The 26,734-nt window shown below is 42.4% G+C and overlaps 1 protein-coding gene across 2 annotated transcripts in view; it reads right to left on the minus strand.

Moving 5' to 3' along the window:
- The window catches only part of LOC138953094 (alpha-(1,6)-fucosyltransferase-like), a 68,215-nt gene extending 42,179 nt beyond the window's left edge, over window positions 1–26,036 (minus strand). Inside the window, exon 1 of one of the 2 annotated variants that reach the window (XM_070324875.1) lies at window positions 25,751–26,036. The gene's annotated coding sequence lies outside the window, so the exon portion shown is untranslated. Of the gene's footprint in view, window positions 1–395; window positions 749–25,750 lie in introns of those variants that run through there. The other variant, XM_070324876.1, reaches the window with a different exon arrangement.
- Between the last annotated feature and the right edge of the window lie 698 nt (window positions 26,037–26,734).

Here is a 26,734-nt window from a genome sequence, read left to right on the forward strand (position 1 = left end):
CACTCCGTCACACATACACACACACACACACACTCACACACAGTAAGCATAGGTGAAACTGTGCAAGAAAGCGAGACACTGGATCTGCCAACTAGTCTCGGCCCGCTCACAATAACAATGACCGAGACTTTCAGTAATTCCTTCGCGTGACGTCTAATCCTCTTACGTCATAATGTGACGTCTTCAAATGTTAAAGTTTCTATCACACACGTCAAACACTTTTGACCGAGACGTAATCTTCTTATGCGAGCTTTATCCATAGACTCGGAAATGTTAAAGTTTCTATCACACACACACACACGCACGCACGCACGCACGCACGCACAGACAGACAAAAGTTAGCATCGCATAGGCTACACTTACGTGAGCCAAAAATGACGACCCGGTGAACTTACCTCAATCAAAAATATTCTAGCGTTGCCTAGAATATCTTTGTCTCATAGTCTCCACGACCACGCCTGAACACCTCAAAACAAAGCTTACTTTTCAACACCGCACAAATTTGCTGGCAGTAGTCTCTTGCTCTCAGTTTACACTCTTATCTGTTTTGACAAGGATCTGCACTTTCACGTCAAAGCTTTTCTCCTTCCTGTTTCCCTGCGCCTCTCTCGATCTCAATCTTCACACATGTTGCATGTTTGCCTGGATCTCCCACTCGAAGCGGCTGAACGCAGAACAGAAACTGCACTACACGCTTGCTCGCGAACGGCCAACGAGCTCGGTAATTTCCCCTCGAAGTGACTCGCGGCGCACGAAATTAGTGGTTTTGAAATACTGATCTCTGACAACTACGTGTCAGAAGGGCTAGGCCTACTCGTGGAGTCAATTCTATACATTTTGTACATCCTCTTATGACGTGGTACTGAGCTGCCTATAACATTTTAATGACTATACGAAAGAGGACCTCGTGTGCAATGCGATGCTATGGCAGGCTATGCGGTGTATGGTACGTCTCGTACGAAGAACAAACTGCGACTACGCCGAAACTGTGTGATTCCACTCTGAGAACGTCGTCCTTAATTGAGCCCGAAGTCGACTGATGTAAAGTTTCCGGAAATACAAAGTTTGCCAGGGAAATGCATAGGTTCAACAGTTAAAAAGAGAGACAAATACCACAAAAATCCGTTGGAGCTGAATGTGACTCCTCGTAACCGTAGTCCGTTGTTCGTTGAAACGTAACTTTTTTCAGTGCTGCCAGCAGAACACAACCACAACGCACCATGGTCAGTCGTGCGTGTCGCTGCACGTGCCGTAAAATTCAGCAATTTAAAAACAATTTTGGTCTGCAGTTTCAAATGGGGGGTTGTTTTTATAACCCCCCAGAGATCTCGGTTTTGTCATCATGCAACAGAGGGAACACGTGATTCAAAAGTGAATATTTGTTAAAGGTGACACATGATATGACAGCAGGGCAAACACAAAACATCATAATCTTTTATTGATGGAGGTAAACATGAAAGATCAAAACAACATCCGCGACTAAAACGGCATTTATATTTTAAGGGATGGAAAAAACTGACGCTGGAAAGTGGTGATCATGAGCTTGAAATTCAGTACTTTCGATGATTTCAGTCAGGGGTTTTCATTGATTGTTTTGTTCGCTTCAAAGTCTGCGTCAGATAGTGAATGGAATAAATGACTAGTGAAAGTCTGAATTACTGTATGTAAGAGAGAAAAAAAACCCACATCTATTCCATAAGCCCTTCACAACTGCTACACCTTGATCGATTTGTAGGGCTAAGCTTAGGTTGACCTGTCAAAATGGCTAAGGTGTAGCTCACGAACACACACGAACGGCTGTCAGTTCAAACATATGTCGCTTGGTAGGCTTTAATCTTAGAGCAGATAACGTGAAAAAAAGGTTACGCTCTTTGACAACAGTTGCCAGCGGTACTCGGGTCAAATCTGTGCATGCACAGTTTGCAATTACGCTGTTTCTGTCGTACTTCAAAACAGTGACCCCCTCGCCTTTCTCCTTTTTTTTAAATTAGCTGCCCCCCGAACACATACACTAGTGACACACCCACACACACATACACAAACACACACACACACACACACACACACACACACGTACGTAACCACACACACACACACACACATACACACACACACACACACACACACCATCCTTTTATCTGGCCACTGCTGCCCATTCACATAGTGAGTAGCTATATACGTACCTACCTGTTTCACCTTCGCAACGGTCGAATACATCTATTAAAAATACGATATCGAGATATCGATCTAGTATGCACGTTGTGCTCTGGTCGTTTGAGAACACGTGCACGACACCAATCAAGAAGATACGATGACGTCATAAAGGGACGTCTTTTTTTTAAACCTGTTTTATGCCTGCATCAGCGAACTTTGTCATTTTGTTTTTTTGTTCTGGCGATCAAAAGCCAAGTGTTCGAAAATGCCCGTTTTTTCTTTGAGAAGAGAGAGGCAAATGACGGGTTCTTATATATATATTTAATATCGAGCGTTTTCGAGGGCAAAAGGAACGAGAACGCTAAAGCGTGATCAACCATTCACAACAAACACACAAATTTCAAGAAAATTTATGAAACAAGAAGGGCAAAGCCCATACGACTCACATGCTTGACCTTGACCTTTACATGACCTTGACCTTCAGGGTCAAGGTCAAATAACTAAACCTAGCAATGACATCATACACTAAGAACTGCTTTACACATTTTTCCTACCAAAATACATGTGACCTTGACCCAAGGTCAAGGTCATCCAAGGTCATGCAACACAAAGCTGTTAATTCAAGACATAGGAAGTACAATGGTGCTTATTGGCTCTTTCTGCCATGAGATATGGTCACTTTTAGTGGTTCACTACCTTATTTTGGTCACATTTCATAAGGGTCAAAGTGACCTTGACCTTGATCATATGTGACCAAATGTGTCTCATGATGAAAGCATAACATGTGCCCCACATAATTTTTAAGTTTGAAACAGTTATCTTCCATAGTTCAGGGTCAAGGTCACTTCAAAATATGTATACAATCCAACTTTGAAGAGCTCCTGTGACCTTGACCTTGAAGCAAGGTAAACCAAACTGGTATCAAAAGATGGGGCTTACTTTGCCCTATATATCATATATAGGTGATGTATTCAATCTCAAAAACTTCAGAGAAAATGGGAAAAATAGCTGTTTTTTAGACAACATTTATGGCCCCTGCGACCTTGACCTTGAAGCAAGGTCAAGATGCTATGTATGTTTTTTGGGGCCTTGTCATCATACACCATCTTGCCAAATTTGGTACTGATAGACTGAATAGTGTCCAAGAAATATCCAACGTTAAAGTTTTCCGGACGGACGTCCGGACGGACGGACGTCCGGACGGACGGACGGACGGACGACTCGGGTGAGTACATAGACTCACTTTTGCTTCGCAGTGAGTCAAAAAGTGTATCCATGACAGTGCGGCCTACACTTTTGCAAACGGGAAAATATGACGTCATCAAATGCTATCAAAAATCGGAGAAACACAAGAAAATACTCACAAACAACTGTAAACCAATTTTCATAAAAAAAAATCCGTCCAATGGTGTTTTAGATATGTTTTGCAAACACACACACACACACCTAGGGAGACAAACCTAGTTCTCCGCTCTCGTCAATCCAGGTTTCCCAATTGCTTCGTTTCCGGCCGATTTATGTGGAGCACGTGATGCGCACAAAAAATATTGGCGGTCTACAAGTGTCGTCTGCGCAATGATCGCGGCGGCTTTCTTGACCGCCAAGGACGACCACGCACGTTGTGAGACGTCATTCGTTAGACCTCAATACTTGACTGAATGTAAAAAGCAACATAAAGCCTTTATAAGCAGACTGGCGAACGTCAGTCGATACCACTTGAATATAGCCTACCAGATGAGACATCTGCCGTTAGGTAATTGCTCGCGCTTTACTTTATCATAAAAGACACAGCTGTTGATCTGTGTCTGAACTAACAACTCAACCGTCAGTCGTACGATAAAAAAACAACGCCATTTTATCCTCGGCAATACATTATATATTGAGTACTTTTTATGTTTATTTAAAAAAAAGAATTGTGTTACTTTTGAAATAAAATGCTTGTTTGTCTGAATAAGAATAATACAATATTTCTGACCGAGAAGCATTGTGCGCGACGCTGCAGTCTCGGTAATTTGTTGATGATTTTCAATACTATAACGACAAGATGATGATTGAAAGAAGGTTTGTACTAAAAACGTGGGTTTTTTCTTCACATTTGAAGGGTATTTCAAGAAAACCCTCTAACACAACTAAACAAAAAGCAATGTTTGAAGCAAGACAAAATAATGCCACGCAGCTGTGATTGTCAAGACAAAAAAAACTCCTCTCTTACTCGGGAGAGAAGATAACAAAAATCAATCGATTGTCCTTTCTTTTCCACTCGGGCTTTCTTGTGGAAAAGACTTGCAGAGCCTTAAAACAGAGTGTCATACTGACACTCTTTCCTTGTGAGCGACATAGACAGCGACAAACGGAGGCGTGGAAGGATTGTGTGTGTCTTCTTTGTGTAACCGTCATGCCGCTCTGTAGGCTTACACACAACGGATAGCCACTAGTCACGCCCTGGATCGTGGAACGCCTAGTTGTGTCAACCGCAGGCGCTACACACGATTATGTCCCCCGCAAGACCAACCACATGGTAGGTGTCTCCAAATGAATGCCCTAAAATAGTATGTAACCAGACTTTCTTGTATTGAAGTTTATATCATACTGACCGGTACTTGTTTTTGCATTGGATCAGCCAGTTTTCTTACCATTTATACTCTCGTGTAGTACATAAGAGAAGAAATTTCACCAAGGCAGGTCAGAAATACTGTCCCGCACGTTAAAAATGATAACATAACACAAAGCACGGTCAACAGAAGGGCTTAAATCTTCTTGCTTGTCAAAGTCTAACTACTTGTGGATACTGCTTTCCATTTTTAAGTTTCAGCTTAGCTTAGTTTAGACTCACGATAGGTACAAAGATCAACAGTGAAATATGACGGGGTAAGATCCCCCGCAGCTTGGTCAAAAAAATGCGGGGGACCTTATCTGGTGTCTGCGGGGGACCTTACCCACTGAGAATCGAGTACCACAAAATAACGCTAGATTAGAGCAGCTTATCTGCGATGCAGGTGCCCCAAAACGCGCATACAAGTCTGCAAGGTATCGAAGATTGAACTGTGAGTATTAGAATAGTGATTCAAATGCTAGTTCTGGGTTAATTTGTAAGAAATTGAGACATCTCTGCGTAATTTTCACCGACTTCGGCAGAAAATCGAACGCCATTGTTCACGAGTACACAACAAGACCTAAGTGAAATATTGTACTTACAGCCTAGGCAATTCTGCTTCGGAATATCTATAATAAATAATGTGATCTGCCATAAAATACCTTCACATGGCAATTCTTTTGCGATATATCAACTCTGCTTCCGCGTGCGGAAGACATAATCGTGTGTAGCGCATGCGGTGGACACAACTAGGCGTTCCACGATCCAGGGCGTGCTAGTTGCAGGTTCGAATCCCTTACTGATCAAATATTGGCGTTTTGTTCTCTTCTTCCACAGATCCAATACTGTGCAAGTTTGTCTTAAAAGAAACGGGACAAAAACGTTCGTATGAAGAAGGATTAGAAAAAAGCAAAAGAAAAGAAAGGTTCAAAAGAAGACAAATGGAAGAACGATAAAAGAGGGGATAAAATAAAGAAAGGAGACGAATAGAAACTTTAACAAATATATGCAAATACACCTTCAGACATAAAGATCCTCAGTTTCTGTCATTCTCATTGAAAATATCAGCGAGCGCGAGATACATATATATATATAGAGAGAGAGAGAGAGGGGGGGGGGGGGTCATTGAAGCAACCAGTGAAGGGAGTTGGGTGAGGAGGTGGTGGTGGAGGGTATATAATTTAAATAAAAAACAAAACTTCCTGCACCAATTCTCAGCTCAGAGGCAGCACCAAAACAACTTCCTACTGGCATCAATGTTGGCCAACGGGCCGGAAGAGTAAATTTGTTTTGAAGGTCGCGTGGAGTATTTTGCGAGTAGGTACGATCGCACAGTTAAGGCTCGACCTTCATCAAGACGTCACTTGTTTGACACTCCGTAGAGTCTCTACTAAACAAAGATGCCGTAAGACGCTGTTTGCACGTTGTAAGTGTGTGCAACTGTACAACAATGAACAGCGAAATGGCCGCCCTAGCAATTTGAACCCCGCTGTTTGCATCTCTCTCTCTGTCTCTGTCTCTGTCTGTCTCTGTCTCTCTGTCTCTGTCTCTGTCTCTGTCTCTGTCTCTCTCTCTCTCTCTCTCTCTCTCTCTCTCTCTCTCTCTCTCTCTCTCTCTCTCTCTCCCCCCAACAAAAATCGACTTCATGTGATTTTGCTACTGTTTCGATTTGATGGCAGCCCATACCTCCAAAACTTAGTAAAAGCAAATTCACTGGTTAAATGAACAATCTCTCTCTCTCTCAAAAAAAAACTAAACAAACCACAATTAATTCATTAATTAATTAATAAAATAAAAATTTAAATAAAAATAAAATAAAAATCTTGGGTGTATTTTCAGCCGACCTTCCGAATCTCTCCGTTTCCAATCGAGCACGAAGCTAGCGGTTAAATCTCCATTTTGTTTTTAATACCAAATGCAAAAACACGCATGGTGCCAAAACCTACAAAAATGTAAGGCCTATATATAGTACCACACCAACGACCCCTATACCGTACCAACTCCCACCAACCTCTCCAACATTTTTGCTCATGTAAATTGATCTCTCGGTTTCTGTGGACTTAAGACCACACAAATCAATTGACGACACTCACCGGGGGCGCCGGAGTTCAAAACAGGGAGCAAAGGGAGATGGTGGATAAAAACACAAAAAGCTTTTCACCGTCAATGGGGCTTTGACTGTCGAACTAACAAGCAGATGACCTCTGAGCTGTGCCAAAAGACACGCAAATCAATTCCCTTGCTGTTTGTTCACCAAATGTACGTAATCCACCCGAAAGCCAATCGCGGGACCCAACACCGTAGAAACTTCGGAAGGGAGAATGGGGGGAGGTGGGCTGGGGGTAGAGAGGCATACGCCGGGACATTCGCATGATTAAAGTCGATTTAAATTCAGCCGAGACGCATGAGCGCGCCCTCCCCAAAGTGGATTGCTTGAGAGTCACGTGCCTGAGTGTATCTGTGATTGTGAGTCACGTGCCTGAGTGTATTAGTGAGTGTGTGTGTGTGTGTGTGTGTGTGCGCGCGCGTCTGCGTGTGTATGACTATGAGTGTGTCTGTGTGCGTCCGTTCGCGCGTGCACATCACAGCGGAAAGACACTGTTCGTTTCTTTGTCCTTAACTGTAGAAAAAGATATCGCAAAGACTAAAGGAAAGACATAAAGACACAGAGACGAATAGAGACAGGGGTAAGAAGAGCCCACGAAGAAAGGGGTACACCAATACATGGACCAGGGCCGGACCCAGGGGGGGGTTCCAGGGGTTCCGGAACCCCACCCCTTGAAAAAGCATGTACCTTGCTTTCACTTTTACTAGTTTTAGCACCAAAACAATGCTGCTCTTAACCCTCAAAACAAGGCCCAGAATGCACCAGATTGCACAGATTTTAACCGTTTTTCAAAAATTTTCCGGGGGAGCATGCCCCCGGACCCCCCTAGTTCGCGCGCCTGCTTTGCAGGCGCGCGCTTGTGGCTTCGCCACTTCGCTGATTTGCCCCCCCAAAAAAGGAGGAACCCCCCCCTTACAACTCATTTGGTCCGGCCCTGCATGGAGAAAGAAAAGGAGCCTAATGTTGTGGAAACTCCGACGAGACAAATTAAACAAATGCTTCATCGCCGGCTCCCTCTTCCAAGAGAAAAACACCCAGTTTAGACCAGACAGAAACAAGTCGCGTAAGGCGAAAATACAACATTTAGTCAAGTAGCTGTCGAACTCACAGAATGAAACTGAACGCAACGCAACGCAGCAAGACCGTATACTCGTAGCATCGTCACTCCACCGCCCGTGGCAAAGGCAGTGCCAGTGGAATTGACAAGAAGAGCGGGGTATTCGTTGCGCTGAGAAGGATAGCACGCTTTTCTGTACCTCTCTTCGTTTTAACTTTCTGAGCGTGTTTTTAATCCAAACATATCATATCTATATGTTTTTGGAATCAGGAACCGACAAGGAATAAGATGAAAGTGTTTTTAAATTGATTTCGAAAAAAAAAATTTGATAATAATTTTTATATATTTAATTTTTAGAGCTTGTTGTTAATCCAAATATAACATATTTATATGTTTTTGGAATCAGCAAATGATGGAGAATAAGATGAACGTAAATTTGGATCGTTTTATAAAAAAAATTTTTTTTACAATTTTTAGATTTTTAATGACCAAAGTCATTAATTAATTTTTAAGCCACCAAGCTGAAATGCAATACCGAAGTCCGGGCTTCGTCCAAGATTACTTGACCAAAATTTCAACCAATTTGGTTGAAAAATGAGGGCGTGACAGTGCCGCCTCAACTTTCACGAAAAGCCGGATATGACGTCATCAAAGACATTTATCAAAAAAATGAAAAAAAGTCTGAGGATATCATACCCAGGAACTCTCATGTCAAATTTCATAAAGATCGGCCCAGTAGTTTAGTCTGAATCGCTCTACACACACACACGCACAGACAGACACACACACACACATACACCACACCCTCGTCTCGATTCCCCCCTCTTCGTTAAAACATTTAGTCAAAACTTGACTAAATGTAAAAAAAGAGAGTAAAAAAATGTTGGTTTAATACAAACTGTTGCTTGGCAACAGCCCAAACGGTCGTCTGTCTGTAGTTTCATAGTCCTCTCCGTAAGGTTTGCTGGGACCAGTCGTGTCGATCGAACCATAAAGCGTTTTACAGTCCCCAGTGAATTACCGGTATGATTCAGCACAGAATACCAGAACTATATACCAGTTCTCTTTTGTCAAATATATTAACAAGCGAATTCCATAAAGGATTTGTTTAATGAATCTGCAGTGGAGGCCATTTCCATTTGGATGACTACAGTGTTCTATGTGAAATCCTTTCATACTTCTAATTCTAATTTCAAAGTGTTTCTAACTGCGTGAATTATGACGGTATTGAGTTCGCAAAAGCTATAAACGCCAGGGTTATTCTGTGTGATTGAACCAAACTCCCAAAAAAGAACAGGAGGTGCTCTCGGTGTCAATGATTTATAAAAACAAAAGGTCATCTCTTCACAACGTGAATCATAAAACCCTAGGCATTGCATTATCGATCACAACCGATTATATCCTGGGAACGTCAACATAAAAACGCCCATAATAACACGTAGCGTGAAAAGTAGCTATGGAGGTTGCATTAAAGCAGGCCTGAAAGTGGCGAGTATTTTACTCGCCATGGCGAGTAGAAACATGTAAATGGCGAGTAGAAATGTAAATCTACTCGCCAAATGCGAGTAAAGTTGCTGAAACAAATGGTTGGTTTGGCGAGTAAAAATAAAAAAAATTGCTCTCTGGCTAGTAAATTATGAGAAGTACTAGCCAAAGGCCAGTGCCCAATTTTGTGGACTTTCACTGTTTCAGAATTTATTTTTGCGAGACCAGCCGGATTTACATGCATAAGACAAATCGGACGCCTCGTTTTGGCGCTAGACCTAACTTTTAAAATCTAAATAATAAATTGACAGCTTGTTACACAAACATTCTTAAATCATAACAGATTTCTTTTTTCATCAAGACACGATCAGAACAATTAGCCGGTCACGCAAGGTCGTGTTTCCCAAGCAGACGAATTTTCTGCATAGCGTTTGCTTATTTGAAGCCACCGCCGCCGATAAGTTCGTGTGACTCGGAGCCGTTTGTTGCGTTTTAGATTCAGAGGTACACAATAACGTGCTATTGTAGATATAGCGAGTCGCATTGAAATCACAAACTGACGACTAAATTGTGAGAGAAAAAAAAGTGGATCACACCGGTTCAGGGGTTAGATAAACCACAAAAACCGGTGAGTAGTTTACGCGAGCTAAATAGCCATTCAAACGAACTGTGTCATTTAATGCTATTACATGCAATTGCAAGTGTGTTCCATAAGCCTCTCACGAATGAAAAATATGAGGAGAAAAACTAAAACCCAACCCCACCGCATCTCTTTCCTCTATGACCATTTTCTCCATGAATTCAATCCGTTTAAATATTGTCCACCTACATATCATATTCATATGTACTTGAGAGGCTTCTATATATACGACTTGTGTCTGTCTGTGTGTCTGTGTGTCTGTTCGCGATGCACGGCCAAAGTTCTCGGTCGATCTTTTTCAAATTTGGAGACCGTATTCAGCTACACCCCGGACACAACCTCATCGATGAGATATTTCAACAAGTGCTCTCAGCGCGCAGCGCTGAACCGATTTTGGTTTTTCTGTAGATCCACTATATCCATTCCCAGTAACTCTTCCTTATCTTCTCCAATGTTTTGTTTTGCGCGTTTATCTCCCTTCCTTCGTGTGGCGTCAATCCATATTCCCGTTACTACGTTACTATTTTTAGAAGGTCACTGCACGTTACTATTTTTAGATCTCCCTTCCTTCGTGTGGCGTCAATTCATATTCCCGTTACTACGTTACTATTTTTAAGAAGGTCACTGCACGTTACTATTTTTAGATCTCCCTTCCTTCGTGCGCCGGCGAAGCCGGCGTACACCCGGCAAAGCCGGGTCCCAGGCGCAGCCTGGTATTCGGCTCTACTTCTTCCCGGCGAAGCCAGTACCCGGCGAAGCGGGTAATCATCTAGTACTCAATAAATTTGTGTACACTACATTGGGGTGTGCACGTTAAAGATCCCACGATTGACAAAAGGGTCTTTCCTGGCAAAATTGTGTAGGCATAGATAAAAATGTCCACCAAAATACCCGTGTGACTTGGAATAATAGGCCGTGAAAGGTAGGATATGCGCCGAAATGGCTGCGATCTGCTGGTCGATGTGAATGCGTGATATATTGTGTAAAAAAAATTCCATCTCACACGGCATAAATAAATCCCTGCGCCTTGAATATGTGCGCGATATAAATGGCATAAAATAAAATAAAAAATAAAAAATAAATCCCTGCGCTTAGAACTGTACCCACGGAATACGCGCGATATAAGCCTCATATTGATTGATTGATTGATTGACTCAATGAAACTTCAATCCAAACAAAACAAATCCCCCACGACGAAATAGGACTCAACAGAACAGATTTTTCCTGCTGAAAAGAATGGTTCACTGCCCACCTCATCACAAAAAGAAACAGTTGACCCTGGATGAAAGAAATTTATTGGCTTGAATTTGAAAGGCGTTGCAAAAGCTTTTAGTGTGTCCTGGCTCGTATCGGAGGGGGACACACGTACGCGCGCACTCACTCACTCACTCACTCACTCACTCACTCACTCTCACACAAACACACACACACACACACACACACACACACACACACACACACACACACACACACACACACACACACACACTCGCAATGCCTAAAATGATCTGAAAGAGAAACGATAAGAGAAAAAAGATCAGATTTGATTTTTGGTCGGACATTGTCATTGATTTTTTTCCCCCTCTCCAGCAAGCTTCTCCTGGCCGTGCCTCGATTCCTGGAAGCCATTCAAGCCAGCACAACAAAACACGATAAACCGCTCAGATTAGTTAGTGATCCGGCCAGACCCTAGTGGGTCGCGCATCTTCGCAACTTGAGTTCTGGAACGAAAACGGGGAAAATGTAGCTCTGGACGAAAGCTTCTCTCACAAGGTGTATAGTGGTTTTTGTGTGCTTGAACATAGTGAGTAAAAAAAACATAAGTCGCAAGATTGTATATAAAGACCTTCCTTTGAGCCCGAAGTTGACTCCGAGAAGACTTCTTTTTACCGAAAATTATGTGTTAAACCTTCGTGCTTGGTGAAATATCAAATATCGAGTTCATTGACGAATAAACTTGTCTGAGGAACTGAAGTACTTCGGAAGGAGACGGTAAGTCAAAAAGAACAATAAGACTTACAAAGTTACTTGAAAGTCTAATGTGTGTTTTTTATATGATCAAAATAGAATACTTGGTTCAGTAACAACAGCAAAATGCAGGGCCTCACATCCACGTCGGACATCGGACATATGAGGATATTTTTTTCAAATGTCCTATACATTTTTCATGCAGGAGGACAAATGTCCTATTGTTTTTGTCACAAAGTGGTCAATGTCCGATTATTCTATCATTTGATCCGGACATCGTCAGTACTTCTCAATTTACAGTAGTTTGAATGCTAATTTATCGATGTATTGCGAAGCGATGTGTAGCAGACGAAATTAGACACTTTGTGCCTCTAGTACCAAAGAGTTTCCAAGGCTCGCAACTCGGAATGCTCGAAGCCAGTTGAGAGTTGCCTCCCTTCGCGCTTTCCTCGAAAATAACAAACATGCCGCCTAAACGAAAACTGATCCCAGAAAAGGGACAGAAGAAATTACACTTCAAGTCCCTTCCCTCATCATCTGTCAGTAGCACGGAAACTGAGCTTCCTCCAGCCCCAGAGTAGTTAGAGCCCGATTGCCCAGGTGAGAATGTCGATCGCGATAGTCAAACATCGGACCCGAAGAAAGACACTACCCCCTCCCTCACCCCCACGCGTAACTTCGTCTCAAGCTTGATGGGGCCAAAGGATGACATTCACAAGTCACAGTGGGTGGTGAAGGTTGTTGAAAAGTGGACATCCACGAGGAAGCGAATGCTCTTCAGCAAAAGAAAGGAACCAGCATAGTAGTTGAAGTTCAGAGACAGAAACACTGCACTGACTCGATGTAATTTATTTTATATTTTCTGTGACCTTTTTGCCAAGAAAAGTATTTTTGTTCTTTTACCCTCGTGCCAAGAAACTAGTCAAGTTTAATTATATTTACGTTTTGTTTCGGGAAAAAAATGTCCTATTGATTTGTTTTTGTTCAGGACAAATGTCCTATCACTTTTACATTGGCCAGGACATTTGTCCTATGCTACCTCTCATGGATGTGAGGCCCTGAAAATGTATACTGATGGCGATGATGCAAGAGGGGTACTGTAAGGTTAGACTACCTTTACTTTTATCCTTTTTCTATGAACACAAACACAAGCTGGCAGCACCTATGTTTATGGCAATTACGTACGGTTGTAAACGAAACACCATGTTAGATTTCACGCATGTACAGAACGGATGCCGAAAAAGACATTGGCATTATGTTCTTTTGGCTTGGCGTCCTCTTCGAAAAAAGGACCGCCATGTTATCTTCATCAAACTGTGCATGTATATATCCTTCTTCCACTTGTAATCGTGTTATTATGGGTTTATTATGAACGCGCCGAATCATGACATGACATTCTTTAATAATCATACAGTTTGTCAAAACAGCAGCAACATTGATAACTGCTTCGATGTGTTCTCTCTGATGTTCTTGAAGATACCATTTTCTTTTGTTTTACCCCCAAGACATCCAAGAACCAGTGAAAAGCACATACCTGGGAAACAAAAGAATGCTCAATCCACATGGCAAAAGCACTCTTGTATTCTTGGGCTGCTGCAGCACTACAGTAGTGAAGGTAGCATTGTTCTGAGCGATTAGTTTGGGCGATGTCTCGACATGTCCAACTGGGAATTCGTGCGAATAACACTTTCCCACTTGACAGACAGTGTGGCTAAAAGAAACACCTCGAAAAAGTAATCTTTTCTTGTTGGGTCCCCGAGGCAAAAATAACGAGGGCGTTCGAAATCGGTGTATGTGTGAACGGCTTGTGCGTCTCTGCGGCGTTTCGCAATTTTGTTTATGCTCTTTTGTGAAAGTGTCCTCACTTCTGAACCTCTGAAGATGTTTGAACAAATCTCACAATTGCTATAAAAATCCAAATGGACACTGTACCAAAGTTAAACACGCTATCAGAGCTGATGCCCCGCGTGCTATTTACCCTCACCTGTCATGTTCGGAATGCCCCGCGTGCTATTTACCCTGTCATGTTCGGAATGAAGATCACAGAAAAAGTACTGCCTATTTATTGCCTTCACTTTTCTTCCTCATAACTCGGTAACCTATAAATTGTAATATTTAATACAAACCGAGATTCGTGTTATGGTCTGTCACGTGCAATCATGGCTGTCTTTTACATTTCTACGGGATCAAGGAGAACATGTTCTTCGCAAATCGTGTACGCCTGCACCATATTATTGATATATATATATATCTGCACCATTAAATGCACGCTCCTTCTCGTGAAGACAGTTGGCCGCACCACCTCAGATCTGGCCAGGCTTTTACATGGGATAAGACCATCCCTCCACTTAGACACATACCAAAAAACAACGACTTGACGGCTTTCTGTGGTGAGATAGAATGGCTATAGTGGCTTTTACGAAATTAAATAGTGAACACATTTCCAACTTTGCACAGAGAGCCCCCAGGCTGTTCATTTTTGATATATGACCAAGTGAAGAGGTGGTCTTATCCCATATAAAAGCCTGGCCAGTTCTGAGATGTTGAGCCGAACTGTTTACATCGGAAGGACTGTGCCTTTAAGCTTTCGCTATCAAACTTGGTGTGACAAACGCTGTAAAACCAGACCATGCACAGTGCTATTACCGTTGTCAACATGCATGGAGAATTTGTGCAACATGTTCACGTTTCCGTAGTTCCCATATAACCACTGAGGCGAATAGTAAAAACCACAGAGCTCGCTTCAATGCTCTTCCTCTTTCATCATACACCATACCGTGTACCGACATAACGCTTCCTCCTGTTAATGTCGGGTGATCATAATTATGTTTAAACTCATCACAGCCATGCATTGTAACGACTGAAGCTTTTGAATTAACATTCTATTTGTGGGTTGGTCCGTGCGTTTTCCCACAGTACACAGCTACGCTCTGATGAACCTTTTGGCCGCTAAAACTGCAAGCTCTGCCAAACTGCTCGTTTTCTCAGGGCTCCCCACGGACGCACCACCTGGAGCGTCCCGGGACCACCATTTTTAATTTATTTAGCGTCTATGGACCCCCTCAGCGGAGGTTAAGAGGGTCCAAAGAGTCCAGGGGCCCCAAAGCCCTCGTGTACTGATATTTCATTGTGATCACGCATATTGTGATACGAAGTGTCTTTTTTCGTGGGAATATTCCAGGAGAACATTTTAACAATACCATACATGTATTTTGTTGCATTATATTCACACACACACACACACACACACACACACACACACACACACACACACACACAGCGCGCGCGCGCGCCTTGCCCCCGACATTTTGTTGACATTAAGATTTGAAAGGACAAAATTGGCATTGGCCAGACTAAGCTAACGACTACAGTCTGAAAACAGTATCTAGGGTACGCACGATAACAGACATTTAGTGCGTCCCGGGACCAGCTCTTTTTTTGGTTTAGTGCGTCCCGGGACCCCTTCCACAAATTTCTAGTACGTGTTCTGGTGCGAATAAGACGCAGGGACGCGCACTTTGGGGAACCTTGCATTCTACACATGAACACTCCGGGTTTTCTTGTTTGCTTAATCGTTTGTTTGTTTTTTTAAACCACCAAAGCTGTCGCAATGACACGGCAAGAGAAGACACAAACGTGTGTGTTGTTTTGTAACTGTTTCTATCTAACAATGGGGGGAAAAAACACTAAATTAATGTATTTAAAAGTCAACGCCTTCAAAAAGTATAACGGCTTTACAGATCGGCGACCGATGACACCAGAAAGAAACTGAAATAGAACAGAGACAGAGCATGGTGGGTAAGGAGTCCGGGAGCGGGGGAATGGCGGTGAGCGGAGCCTGCGGGGCAAACTAGGGGTTGAATGTCCGGAAAATCATCTGGGGGCGGATGTTGAAGTACGGGAGGCTATAAGCTCTGGTCAAACTAGGGACGGGGAAAAAGCCTCGGTCCATCTGTACAAGTGGTGGGTGAGATTCAGCTTTCGCTTTGAAGGCCGGCTCACGACCTTGTTCAAACGAAGTGCCTATCGTCACCATTCTGATAATCATCGCTCCACGGCTATCCGCCAGTTATCTCTCTGACCGGACGCTAAATTCCTACGCGAATCTATCAAAACAAGAATACAGAGTTATCTCCCATATGTTGTTCGCGAGCAGTGTTCGCGAGACGAAAATGATTGCAGATTGGCCGACTTCGACAGTGATCTCCGTTCTGTTCTTCACAGTTATGATAAAGACATCGTTCTAAGGTCAAAACAAGTGGAAATTTTGGGACTGCTGCCGGAAGGAGACCGTAATATATGGTTGCATCACTGTCAACTGGTTACAGAAAAAATCGTCTGCTCCAGCGAGCGCCGAAACCAAACGGTTGATTATCACGTGACACTTTTGCCATATTTAGAGTTGTTTGCACAGTAAATACAGCCGCGAAAAATAGCTCGCTTGAAACTGTCTTACATATCAATTCCTTTGTAATTAAAAAATTACACAACACCATGAAAAATCATTATCGACGATCGCGTATATCCATAACACATTACGAAAAGATCTAAATATGTAAAAAATCGATTTCCTCGCCAGACAAGGAAAACCAAGGCTGAAGGCATCCTGTCAGAATGAGACCCGAAGGGAAGTAACTCATTTTTACCTGAGTTCAGGATGCTATCGTCACGTGTATCTCTTTTGAGGCATGTGTGTACTGTGCTTGAAAGAGGAAATTAAAGCTCTCTCTATCTCTCTCTAAACCTCTCTCTCTCTCTCTCTCTAAAGCTCTCTCCCTCCCTCCCCCTCTCTCTATAAAGCTCTCTTAGTCACACACACACGCCCGCACGCAAGCACAGACATTTGTCCAAAAAACAAATGTCGGAAATCACCTGGAAGAATTCACATGTAAAGTTTCATGAAATGTGCCCAGTAGTTTTAGGGAAATCCCTCTACACACACACACACATACACCACCAACCGCGTCTCGATTCCCAGCAGTCTATGCTAAAACATTTAGTCAAAACTTCACTAAATTTAAAAAGAAAGGGGGGGGGGGGGTATCAAACTGGCGAAGAAAACGGAGAGGACAAGAATAATATAAGGTTACACGAGAGATGCGCTGGACGTCGAGATGAGAAGATGTAGAGATTAAAGGGGGGGGGGGGGGGGGGTTCCGCCGTGTCAAACGTTCACTGTGGACGATAAGCGCCCCAAAAGAGTAAATCAAAGCTACGTGCACAAGCTGGAGAACGCGGGGAGTAGGTGTGAACGGCTAACGTCCCTAATACTAATACCGAACGCTATCTTTCGAATCATGCAGTGGGTCAGTAAGAGGAGGTTAGTGAGAAAAGGGGAAGGAGGAAGACAGGATGTTATCTCTGTGTCCACTGTCCACTCTGAGTGATTAGCAATGGTTAATCACTTTACCCTCGTCCTTCACAGCGTCGCTGTCCGACCCTCAGACCAATTTCCTCGATTCGGCTCACACGAACAGGTGCGCGATGCGCCCCACGCATCAGCTCATAAATCAAGCTAAATGCAATACAGTGGACGCCGCTTAATAAAACCGCGGTTAATAGAGCCAGCCGCTTATAAAAGCCGATTTCAGACGGTCCGGATTTATCACTATATCTTATGTATTAGAAAAAGCCGGTTAATAAACCCAACCCGCCGCTTATTAAAGCCAGTTTTCTCAGAGAAATCACGTAGTTTGTGACTAAAACTCACATTATCTTGTTCTTGTAATCGCTCAAGTCATAGGCCTATTATTATTTTATGTCCACGCTCACGCGTATCACCACCGCCTTCAAACCCAGAGATGAGGCAAATATGACCCGCCTTCGATCTGGTCTGGAAAGTCGTGGTTACCGCATGGAAGAATTTGAACCATTCGCAGACTCAGTGAGAGAACTGATGTGGAAGACGACCAACAAACAAACACTCATAAAATCGTTCTTCTCTGCCGAGTAATGATTCGTGACGGTGACAGTGAAATTATTGATGTACCGAAGTGATCAAAGAACACGTACATGTACATAATTAAAACAAAAGTTCAACATCCTCCGTGAAGTTTTGTTTAGATTCAAACAAGTGTAAATGACGAAAGAAAGTGACTGAGTGACGTAAACAAAAGAGAAGATTTTTTTTTTTCGAAAATGACGTATTCCTGGACCGCCGGTTAATAAATCCGCCGCTTATTAAAGCCATTTTTCGTCGGTCCAGAAGTGGCTTTATTAAGCGGCGACCACTGTATCGTGTCGACCCACTTAACCGCCTATCCTTGGGGGGAACGAAAACCCCGACAAACCTTGCGAGATCGATTCTCCAAATCAGAGCTAAGCTTTAATTACAGCTCACTGACAATACACGACAACGGGGGAAATAAAGGAAGAGTAACTGTTTTAGTTTTAACTTAACTTGTCTCTGCAGGCAGTGTGTGTGTGTGTGTGTGTGTGTGTGTGTGTGTGTGTGTGTGTGTGTGTGCGTGCGTGCGTGCGTGCGTGCGTGTGTGTGTGTACGTGTGTGCGTGTTTTGAAGCAGAGATGAGGGCTTAATGTTTGGTGTTAGTCTTCTAAGCCATCTGTATCTACACTTCATCCAATCCATTCCTTCAAATAAATTCTGAACCTTGGAAATCACTGAGGTTTAAACTTCGACCACCCTTCAAAGAATTCATATATTCAAGGTTAAAATCCTTGGATGTTTTCTTCCTTACATCGTTTGGCCCACTTTCATGCAGCAACTTCAGAAATACACTGGATCAAGGAGGAATTCTACTATCACCTCGCCTCAGGAACTGAACGTTTTTCCCATGATAGTTTATCCGTATACTATTAAAAAAAAAGTATTTTCAACAAACAAAAACCAGCTGGGTGTTTAGGATGGATAGTAAAACATCCGACTGTAAAGCGGAAACCAGGGGCAAGAGCTCGGAAACTTAAACCCCCACAATTTACGCTTACCTTTTTCCTGCCTCTCCATTTCTCGTAAGATGCCTCCAACAGCATTATCTCTGTTTCAGGGTTAAGCAGTCTGTTAGACAAACGCATCACAAACATAGGGCTATACAAGTGGTGACGAACACAGAGGAAGATTAGAAACGTAAACGTTGTACTTACTTCAGTAAAGACTCCGGCGAGCACGAAACGTTTCAGAATGGTACTGAACGTTGAATGTTCTACTGGACGAGTTAGAGTTCCGTATCGAAACGCACACACACACTGTTTTTGAAGACCTCACGTCCCTAGGTCGAACTAACAAACTGCAATATAGGTCAAACACTACCCCGCCCTACATTCTTTTTCTATCAGTTTTTGTTTTAATCATTGTTCCTTGAAGTATTAGCAGGTATGTATTGCCCGTGAGATAAGGGTTTGGACGTGGTTTTGGATACCCACGTATTTAAATGTAAAAATGACTGCATGACACGGTAACCTAGTTAGGCTTAGTGGTGACTGTCGTCTTCCTGCATCCGTTTACAGTGTACAAGCCTTGAGGTCGTGTTGATTGTAAGAAGAAGGAATGCAAAGAGGGCAAGAAGAGGGGTGATGAGGCCTGTCTGTCTGTCTGTCAGATAGACAACAGCAGCAATAACACAGTCATGTCACGTAATGGCAACGGTTCTTCCGCTGGAATCAAGTTATTGTACTTTCTTCTGCTTTTAGAGGGACGGTGCCGGTGTGACGATTTCATCTTTCGCCCGTGTTCATATTTCCCCGTCTATACTCAAGACTGAAATGTTGTTTCCTGGTAAGATTAAGAAGTGAAATTATTTATGGACGAAAAGCATGTCAGTTTCTTGCATGTAAAGAAAATTGGTGGTGAAATTTAATAGATTTCACCCCCAAAATCGATTTCTTCGAAAACGTGTACCGAGTGGTTACGTCCCTTGAATAAGAAGGGAAACATTTTAGGATGAATCAAATGTCTAAGTTAAATACCAACAAATTGGTTGGACAAATTTGGCCCCATGAATGTAAGGTACACATAGTCGCTCATCAGTACTATCAAAGTTTTTTTGTTTTGTTCAGTGTGGAGTTTATACTAGATCAACGAGGCCGAGAATCGAAATATGACCACGGCGAAAGATGAAATCGTCACACCGGTTAGCCAAAATTGGCAATGCAGCAGAGTTGTTCATGTAAATGCCGTTCCCGTGTTAGAGTCCGTCCGGGCGTGTGTCTGTCATACGGGTGCATTGGCACTTCGTTTTTCACACAGCCGGATTCAGTCGCAAAACGTAAAACGATTTACAGAGAGAGAGCGAGAGAGAGAGGTGGAGGGGGGTGGGGGAGGGGGCGCCTTGAGTGAAAGGTCATACCGAAGTAGGTACACTGCTGTGTATGCCAGGTTACAAAAACCGACGTCCGAATTGTGAAACCAGTAATATAAATTCGCTGTTTAAAAAGATCTCATGGTAAAACGATCGAATACGCTCAGCGGTTTTCGGCAGAAGGAAGACACGAATTCCATATTTTTCCCCATTGTAAAACCTATGGTTGAAAGGTGTTAATGAACATCTGTGATATGAAAGGGAAAACATGAGTAAGAAATTCAACAAGGGAGGTGACTGAGAGAGAGTCGATCTGAACTTTGTAAAGAGCCTTTCTTGCGATGACATAATGCACGCACACTGTACGATAATTCTTAGCACTGAGTGAAGAGAACCAACTCGTAAATCAATACTCTGTAGCACCAGTACATCAAACCCGGAAAACGTTCGTGGGGCCGAGAGAACATGATAATTATGCAAAAATGTTCTCTCAAACCCCGATTCAAGCAAGAGGGAACGCCATTGAACGATCCGTTACCGCAGACAGGAACCCGTTCTGGTGAGGATGTAAACCAGAAAAGAAAAAGAATGGAATGCATGAAGAAAACAGCTGACATAGAGGAAAGGCGGAAAAGAAACAGCGAGACTAAGGGGGGGGGGGGGGGGGGGGGGGGTCTGAGTCGGAATGAGATAAACGTGCTTCATGAAGGAAGGTTTCGTTGGTGTCTAGAAACAGAAATAGCTATCAAACACACGAACAAAACATTAAAGAGACAGGGAGGGGAAAGGAGAATAGGCTCCTGGTCCGACAAAAGGACAAAAAAACACTGACAGTGACACCCTCCAATACAAAGAGTTTTCAATGCGTGTCTTTTGCACGGCTCTTCACTGTTATACTACAGATTTTCGAAACAAGTATCTTCAAAGCTTTACTAAATCCTCTGACTCGGTGAAGTTCAAGCCTGATGTAAAATGAAAATACCCCCCCCCCCCCCCCCACACACACACACTGTTCAGAGGGGGAGCTATGTTTGTGGAGCGTCAGACACAACTGTTTGGTACAATAACAAGAAAACGGTGTTTGTCTTTAAAATAAAACGTGTAGTTGTGAAATACCACAGGTGCATGTAACAAGCTGCATTGCAGTTCAACAACAAAGAACAAGACATGACAAAAATAGGTTTGCAGAGATTGGCAGAAGCGTCACTTTTCCAGCGTTCTACACGGGCGAGGTCAGAATGACCTGCTCTCTTGCACCAGTAACACCCAGGCATGACAAGAAATAATGTTAGAAACCCAACACTTATCTGATTTGTCTGGCCAACATGATTAGCAATTGCAACAGAAAGAGTAGAAGGCATAATTACACCGAAACAGCTAGCACACAAAAATGATGGCATCATGACAGAAATTACTGTTGCAACAAGAGGTGTTGAAAACAGGTCTCAGTCTGTGTGTGTGTGTGTGTGTGTGGGGGGGGGGGGGGTATCAAAATATGTTAGCACCTGATCACAGTTCTCTGTTAATGTTCTGACCTATGTTTGCACAAGTCAGTTTGGGATAGACCCCCCCCCCCCCCCCCCCCCCCCCCCCCCCCCCCCCCCCCCTATTTAAGACTTCCTCCCTTTTAAGAACCTGTTTTCTCAGATGTTCTATTCATAACCTCTGTAAATTTAACCCCGTTCTTAAGACTAACTCCATTTTAAGATTTTCTCAGATTTCTGAATGTCTTCAAAAGGGGGTGGGGGTCCACTGTTCTGTGGTAAGACTATTAAGTGTCTCCTTTCACCAGTTTAACCTAACCCGCAGGTCATGACATCCCCACAATTTACTATCATGTCATCATCAGGGATACAATCATGTCATCATCATCTCTGTCCTCATCAACGGAAGTCAGTCCTCTAGCAGTACATTCAACATTACCATGCAAGCTGTCCCACAATTTTTCTAATTGCTAATGCACCAATGTATGTCCAGGCAATGCAGCTATAATTACAGAGTGATCACATATGTACAATGTACTATACATTCTCATTCACACTGTGGTTGGTACATGTGACCCTTTAATGGCTGTATAGCCTTGAGGTCTTTTTTCCAATGAATGAACCATATAACATGATCTAATAATGAACCATAGCAATACAATATTCTGCCAACCACAATCGTGAATCAGCTGACCGAAATATTGCTTGCACCAACACACACGACAACAGCATCCACACCAGCATAACCAGTACAAACATGTGCAGACTTATGAAACCTTAGTTCCTTAACCATCATCTCCATTAATCCAACACATTTTCATACTCATAGGGTGGGGCGGGGATGTAGCTCAGTCGGTAGCGCGCTGGATTTGTATCCAGTTGGCTGCTGTCAGCGTGAGTTCGTCCCCACGTTCGGCGAGAGATTTATTTCTGAGTCAACTTTGTGTGCAGACTCTCCTCGGTGTCCGAACACCCCCGTGTGTACATGCAAGCACAAGACCAAGTGCGCATGAAAAAGATCCTGTAATCCATGTCAGAGTTCGGTGGGTTATAGAAACACGAAAATACCCAGCATGCTTCCTCCGAAAGCGGCGTATGGCTGCCTAAATGGCGGGGTAAAAACGGTCATACACGTAAAAGCCGTGGGAGTTTCAGCCCACGAACAAACAAACAAAATACTCATAGGGTCAACAGCATAAAAAAAGGGTCTGTCAAGTTACCCTGACCAATATTCTTTTTGCTACTTCTTACATTATCATTCGATCAAATTTTTTCTTTTTTAACAAGAGCATTAGCAAGTGAAAAATGCCAGACAATTTACAAGATGACTGTCATCTTATCTGCTTGTCTGTTTATGTAAACACCTCACCCTGTTCACAAACACTGCCAGGAAATATTTGCATATATATATATATTATAAAGCACTACCTGTATTTACCTGAATTGACAATTTACAGTATGCCCTTGGTGTATAAATAAATACACCAACGCACACACATTGTTTGTTTGTTGTTTTTCTTCTCTTCTTTTGTTGTTTATTGAAAGGTTTGTTGTCCGTTGAAGCAAGTTACCCAGGATGTCAGCTACACGCAGTGAAAGGGTGTTAAAATTCCAGTGCAAGCTTCCGGGATCATGGCTGTATTTTGAACTGTTTAAATGGGTTGGGTGTGTACCCTATATAATGGTATGACAATGTATTATTTTGTGTATACATTGTATATCTAGGTCAGTAGGTGGGTTGATTCTGTGGGAAATAGTGTATCATTCATGCACGTTTTTAGCCTCTGCAATAGCTGAATAAATTACAAGGCTTCAAAGATCTATAGGAATTCCTAACACATGTGGGTTTTTTAATCAGCATCAACAAAATATGTATGCTATGCTTAATAGTATTAGTAGGGCTTGATTCCCCGACATAGCATTTTCACTAATAATGCGTGTTTTCCATCATCAGCTTACCAAACCCTATTACCCTGCTTTTAATGTTTATCTCCAGAATACGCTGCTTTCTGTATATATAAATTTATATCAATAGGCCATAGGCCTAACTATTACAGAGATAAAAAATAAAAAAAGTTGGACAAAAAACATTGACAGATAAGTTTCAGTTACTTTCCTTTCCTGACAAGCATCTCAGTACAGTATGTTTAAATTGTAGCACTCAACATCATAAGCCTAAATCATCATTTGAATAAGTTTACAATATCAGGGATGTCGTTAGGCATCGGACATAGACCGATTTCAAGGCTCAAATGTTCGATTCACATAGCCGCATTGCGGTCAGATGTCCTATCGTTTTCAACTGAGCGCGGTCATGGTCCGATAAGAACTCCATTCCTTCGGACAGCGTGATATTTGATAATATTCTTTTCGTGATAGCGCTGAAGTTTTTGGTCGTTTTTACATTTAGTCAAGTTTTGACTAAATGTTTTAACGTAGAGGGGGGAATCGAGACGAGGGTGTGGTGTATGTGTGTGTGTGAGTGTGTGCGTGTGTGTAGAGCGATTGAGAGTAAACTACTGGACCGATCTTTATGAAATTTGACATGAGAGTTCCTGGGTATGACATCCCCGGACGTTTTTTCATTTTTTCGATAAATTTTTATGTCTTTGATGACGTCATATCCGGCTTTTTGTAAAAGTTGAGGCAGCACTGTCACACCCTCATTTTTCAATCAAATTGATTGAAATTTTGGCCAAGCAATCTTCAACGAAGGCCGGGGTTTGGTATTGCATTTCAGCTTGGTGGCTTAAAAATTAATTAATGACTTTGGTCATTAAAAATCTGAAAATTGTAATTAAAATTATTTTTTTATAAAACGATCCAAATTTACGTTCATCTTATTCTTCATCATTTTCTGATTCCAAAAACATATAAATATGTTATATTCGGATTAAAAACAAGGTCTGAAAATTAAACATATAAAAATTATTATCAAAATCAAATTTCCGAAATCGATTTAAAAACACTTTTATCTTATTCCTTGTCGGTTCCTGATTCCAAAAACATATAGATATATGATATGTTTGGATTAAAAACACGCTCAGAAAGTTAAAACGAAGAGAGGTACAGAAAAGCGTGCTATCCTTCTCAGCGCAACTACTACCCCGCTCTTCTTGTCAATTTCACTGCCTTTGTCATGAGCGGTGGACTGACGATGCTACGAGTATACGGTCTTGCTGAAAAATTGCATTGCGTTCAGTTTCATTCTGTGAGTTCGACAGCTTGACTAAATGTTGTATTTTCGCCTTACGCGACTTGTTTTTAGTTTGTTTGTTTCTCTTTTGTGTGTGTCCTGCACACAATGTTGGTGCATATACTGATGCGGTGATATGTGTGTTTGCACATGATAATTTTGTGTTTTGCACACAATTATAATGTCTGATTAGAATGTCTGAAAGCAGTCAAATGTCCTATTGATTCCCAAGAGCTCAAGACATTTGTCCTTTAGGTATGAATTTGTGGCAACATCCCTGCAATATATTGCTTTTAACTAGTTTCACAATCAATGGTATTGTCTTAAAACACAACTGCATACAAAAGTTATCATCAACAACAAATTACTATTTCCTTAGTTTAGCTGAGAATGAACTAACTGAACAGACTCTAATGTGTTATCCACACTGATTACCTAGCTCAGAACCCTCACTACTAGTAGTAGGTGTAACGCCTGTGCAATCCCCAATTCAATCTGAATCTTTGAAACAGAACGCTGCGGTCATCCGGACGTAAAGAAACACATTGAAAGTTTACTCAGACCGCTACATGCACTCGTCGTGCGCAGTAGCCAAACCCTGACCCTCACAAACATCCCTCCAAAACTGCTGTTTGATTCCGCTGCTTCCACTCTAGCCATTTTCAAACTCTTCAGCAGCCACTGAATGGCAATGCATTATGCAGACGACTTTTGAGTGCTGGTATCAGTACACAGAATCAGCAAACCTCGTTCCCTTGCGATCGCCTGCTTCATCAGTTAAATTCTACAAAGCGAAAATAAAAACACTGACCTTTTTATGAAGATGATGATCAAGCAGACAGGCTGGCGAAGGACATCAAACAATGATTGCAAGTATCCGCCTTGATCAAGAAGCTGCCGATCGTCTGACAAAAGCCTGGGAATCAGAGTTCACTCCCTTGACGCTTTGTTCCAAAGGGGCGTAAACTCATTGGCAGTGCCAGACTCTTTGTCGATGACTGCATTGTCAAAGCAGTGGTGTATTATACCGAAACAAGGCACGCCAGAAAACGCTTCAGCATTAAATCAAAAATCTAGGAAATAGCTTCCTCGTACGTGACTGCACCTCAGTGGACTGCACACTGCACGACTAGAGTAAAACAAACCTATGTACGAAGTCTAAATCTTAACAAGGGAAGCAACACTTGGTATGTGTACAGACCGACGTACTCTCACGACTTGCCTCCCTCAAGATGAAGCTGAAGTTCTGCAGGCAGTTTTTATTCTCACACAGAAAACAGAACACATGGCCGCTTACTTTTAGATATATAATTATATATATTTGAGGAAAAAAAAGTTTGCTTCGATGCAGACACTCAGCTCGTGGGTGAATGCATCAGTCTGTCATAAGACTTAATTGTTTGTCATAATCCTAACCAAACACGGTTAACACTATTGCAAGCAAACCTTCCTGTAAACTCACTATACACACTTAAGTCTCATATTCAGTTTGCCCTACCCGCCAAAGCCAGTCAACATCTATAATTACCATTACATGTGATGTGTGGTGCTTTTAACATTCACCTGAGAAGGGGTCATAGCAAGGCCGGATGAACAGAGTGAGTGAGGGAGATCTACACGCAGTTTCATTCTTTATATTTATGCTTCTGTAAGAGAGTATGCCGTTTAGAATTTTTTATTAACTCAGTTGTGTGTGTGTGTCATGTGTGTGTGTGTGTGTGTGTGTGTGTGTGTGTGTGCATGCGTATGTTTGTGAGTGTGTATGTGTGCGTCAGTGTTTGTGCGCGCGCGTGTG

The sequence above is a fragment of the Littorina saxatilis genome, linkage group LG17 (genome assembly GCF_037325665.1).
Source record: "Littorina saxatilis isolate snail1 linkage group LG17, US_GU_Lsax_2.0, whole genome shotgun sequence".
NCBI classification, from domain to species: Eukaryota; Metazoa; Mollusca; class Gastropoda; order Littorinimorpha; family Littorinidae; genus Littorina; species Littorina saxatilis.